Below are 4,164 nucleotides of genomic sequence, written 5' to 3' on the forward strand. Positions count from 1 at the left end.
TCCTCCATTGATTTCTCAAAGGAGTCTGCAACACCTCCTTCGCCTCCACTGCCACCAAAGTTAAGAACCAGTGACTTAAAGGGATTGTAGACTTTTCTTCAGCTGGAAAGAATCTTGGATGGTATTTAGTTCATTTTTGCTCCCTTTAAAATTTTTCTGATAAAAAATTGAGTCTGATTAGCATGGGCTGTTTTATAAATGTTGAAGTCTTCTAGGCTTTTTCTCTTCTGAAACACCTTCCAGATGGGTCTTGGAACATGCCTTGTGATGACATCAAGTAGGGCTGTGGTGATGGATCTACCCGTGTAAATGCATCTACACATGATCGTCTACCCGTGTGTGCCAGAAGGGCTGCTGAGGGGGTGGCAGGCACACTCCTGTCCTCTGGTTTATTTTCATGTGTTTTAACTTGGAGCACAAAGATAGGACTGTGGTTCAGAACTCCAAGCCCCTTCATTTCAAAGGGAATTAGTGAGATTCATCCTTATGAGAAGAACCTGGCAAGTCCCCACAAATGACTTCACTGTGATGATTTTCACGACCCAACTTTACCCTGAATATTACAAATTTATTTCTTTTGCTTTTATGCTTAAAGCAGCTCAACAATGCATAATTCAAGATGATTATGGCTTGCAAAACCCTGTTTTCTCAACACAAATATTTAAAAAAGAAATCAACTTGATACTTGGCACCCTTCACTGCAGCTGGGTTCACTGCTCCCAAGTCAGGTGTTTCTATTCAGTGAATGGAAGTTATGTATTAAGAGCAGAATGAGAAAACCACAGAATTCCAAATCTCCACATAAGATTTCACTGGGGCAAGATATAAAGCAGAATAGTCAGTTGATTCTTTCAACGTCTAAGTTAGAAGTGAGGCATTCTTATTAAGGCCTTTTATTAAGTAGAGTAGAAAATACTTGGCAACCATTGGCTGTAAGGGTGGAGGTGAGGGGAGAAGTTAAAGATGACTCCCAGGCTTCCGATTTGGTCATTGAGGCCCACGAATGGAAGAAACTTGGGGAGATATAAATGGGCCCCATTATGGATATGTTGCATTTGGATTCAGGTGGGTAATTTGGTGTGCAGTTCAATATGAGGGTCTGAAGGAATGAGTTGGGCTAGAGATAGAATTTGGGAGCTATCAGTAAACCTACAGCCTACATACCACTGGGAGTTAAAGAAGAGAGTTTCAAAAAGGAGAACAATGATGCCAAGTATCTCAGAGGAGTCAACTAGGAAAGAACAAACTGTTCCCTGGGTTAAACAATGAGGAAGTCATTGATGACCTTAGGACAAGCAGTTTCTGTGGATTTGAAGAGGCAGAAGCCAAGTCATATCTGATGAAGGACTGGATGGACAGCAAAGAAGTGGCAAAGCTGAATGGTGACCTCTCCAGAAGCCCAGATATAAAGAAGACAAATAGGAGTGATAGCTGAAGAAGGAATGTAGAATGGTGAGAGTTTTGCCTCTTATTTTTTAGATTTAAAGAGACTTGAATATGATGAGAAGAAACCAGAAGGAGGGAGAAGTTGAAGAAACAGGAGAGAAAATGAATCTTTGATGGAACAAATTCCTGGATGGATATGGAGAAGAGTAAATTCAAGAGCACCGTGGTGACACATTTGTCCTCTAAAACACCCAGGAAGGAAAATAGAGATGCGAATAAGCTTGTGAGTGATAAGCTTCCCACTGAGGAAGCTCATCCCTGGTCATCTCAGTTTTATCAGTTAAAGAAAGTAGGGGTACTGAGGATAGGCTAGGGAGCATGAGAAGAACAGCAAAAGTTTGGACCTATCATGGAGAAGAGGGGAAAAGGGTAACTGACCAGGGACACAGATACAGATGGCTAGAAGCACTGGGGACCAAGATGAGACTGGAAATCCTAAATGTATGGTAGTAGCACCAGTCCACCGAGCTATGTGTATTTCTCTGACACTTGGCTACCAGTGGGTAGCATGGAAGAAGATGGATATGTTTGGGTTAATCCAGGGTTGGAGATTTATAAGACTGTTGTACCCAGTCCGTTTATTCCCCAAAGAAGTCCACCAGAGACTGCAGTCAAAGCCAAGCGGCAAGGATCTTTATTGCAGGTTCGAACCTGGACCCCCGACCGAGTGTCGAGCGAGAGCCCTGAGGAGGGTTAGGAACTGTCTTTTATAGTCAGCAGTAAACAAGTACAGAGTCATAGGGGTCTTTTTGAACGACGCAAGCTTGGGATTGGTTGATATTTGAACAGTGCGAGTTGGCTGTTCTTGATTGGTTCCCGCCATCTCCCGCCATCCGAGCTATTTCAGTTACTCTTCTGACATGTTTATGACCTCTGGCAGGGATTTTCCTAACCGGTTTGTCCCGGCTTCAGTTCCGGGAGCCAACTGTATTGTTCCTCCCACAAGACAGGTTAATAGAAGGGGGTAAAAGAGATAAGGAAGCTGGGTTTTCTGGGTAGAAAGTAGTTGAAGTGATAAGAATGGGACCTGGGCAGGAGAAGGAAGAAATGAAACAGGAACGGATGATACAAAACAGAAGTCTAGGGTAAAATGAAGTATACAAGTTGCTGAAGAGCTTACGAAGATCAAAGAACAGGTATAATCAGAGTCGGGATGAAAAGTTCTAGAAAGACAGGATAGTATGGTCAGAGAATTCCTGGAATAAAATGTTGTGGGTTTTCTTCCAAAACATTTTACCACTATTTTCATGTTACGCTGTAAGTTTGAAAAATGCATTACAAGGTCATCTGTGGGGAAAAGAAAAAGATCAGCCTGTTACTGTGTCTATATAGAAAGAAGTAGACATAAGAGACTCCATTTTGTTCTGTATTTGAGATGCTGTTAATCTGTGACCCTACCCCCTACCTTGTCCTTGCAAGAGACATGTGCTGTGGTGACTCAAGGTTTAATGGATTTTGGGCTGTGCAGGATGTGTCTTTGTTAAACAAGTGCCTGAAGGCAGCTTGCTGGTTAAAAGTCATCACCATTCCCTTAATTTCAACTACCCAGGGACACGTACATGGCCAAAGGTCACAGGGACCTCTGCCTAGGAAAGCTAGGTATTGTCCAAGGTTTCTCCCCATGTGATAGGCTGAAACAATGCTGCTAAAAGGTTTATGGAGATGTTTGCATATGCATCTCAAGGCACAGCATTTTCCTTTAAACTTATTCATGTCACAGAGATTTTTGTTCATATGTCTTACTGCTGATTTCCTCCCTACAATGATCCTATTGTCCTGCCACTCCCTTATCTTTAAGATGGTAAAGATAATAATAAATACTAAGGGAACTCAGAGACCGGTGCGGCGTGGGTCCTCTGTAAGCTGAGCGCCGGTCCCCTGGGCCCACTTTTTCTTTCTCTATACTTTGTCTCTGTGTCTCATTTCTTTTCTCAAGTCTCTCATTCCACCTAATAAGAAACACCCACAGGTGTGGAGGGGCAGGCCACTCCTTCAGTCATCTCCAGGCGTTGTGGAATGGAGTGGCCAACCTCCTTCAGAGCAACATGCCCAAGTCTTATTCTATCTACTGCAATACATAGCTCTCCCACAACTCTCCATCTGTGAGAAAGGCCCACTTCAGTGGTAGGAAACACAAAGAGAATGTGAAAGACTACTACCAGAAATGGATGGAAGAACAGGTTCAGAACCTGATTGCCTAAGCAATGGTTGCATTTCAACGAGGAAAGATACTTCCTACTCTATTCTCTGCTCTCCTCTGCAGGGGCAATGATACCACCTCCCCCCAGCCTTCCAGGTCTTCTTTGCCCAAGTATAATGCCAGCACCCCATGTGGGAGCCCTCCCATGATGCCAGTGATGGGCCTCTTTTTCATGGGATGATGCCAGTGGGACTTGCTCCTGGAATGAAGCCACCCATGGGAGGCCACATGTCAATGATGAGGCCTCCTGCCTGTCCCATGATGGTGCCTGCTTGGCCTAGAATGACTTGACCAGATGGTTAAGGATAGTGCAGAGGCCTTGTATATCAGGTTTATATTACTTGTTCTACTTCACTAGGAGACCATGGTGCTGTGACTCTGGGTGTTTTCTTAACAGCATGATAAGGAAGACTTTCTTTTCTTATCAAAGAGAGAATAGTTTTGGAGGGGAGAAGTAGGACCAAAAAAAGTAGTTTTTATTTGTATTGTGAAATGTGAAAATAAAATTGTTAACTCTT

General features: G+C 43.3%; 1 pseudogene; it reads left to right on the forward strand.

Annotated features, from left to right (window-relative positions):
- The first annotated feature begins 3,491 nt into the window (after window positions 1-3,491).
- Window positions 3,492-3,949, forward strand: LOC126937284 (U1 small nuclear ribonucleoprotein C-like; annotated as a pseudogene).
- Window positions 3,950-4,164: the final 215 nt, after the last annotated feature.

Source organism: Macaca thibetana, chromosome 15 (genome assembly GCF_024542745.1).
Source record: "Macaca thibetana thibetana isolate TM-01 chromosome 15, ASM2454274v1, whole genome shotgun sequence".
In the NCBI taxonomy this organism is placed as follows: Eukaryota; Metazoa; Chordata; class Mammalia; order Primates; family Cercopithecidae; genus Macaca; species Macaca thibetana.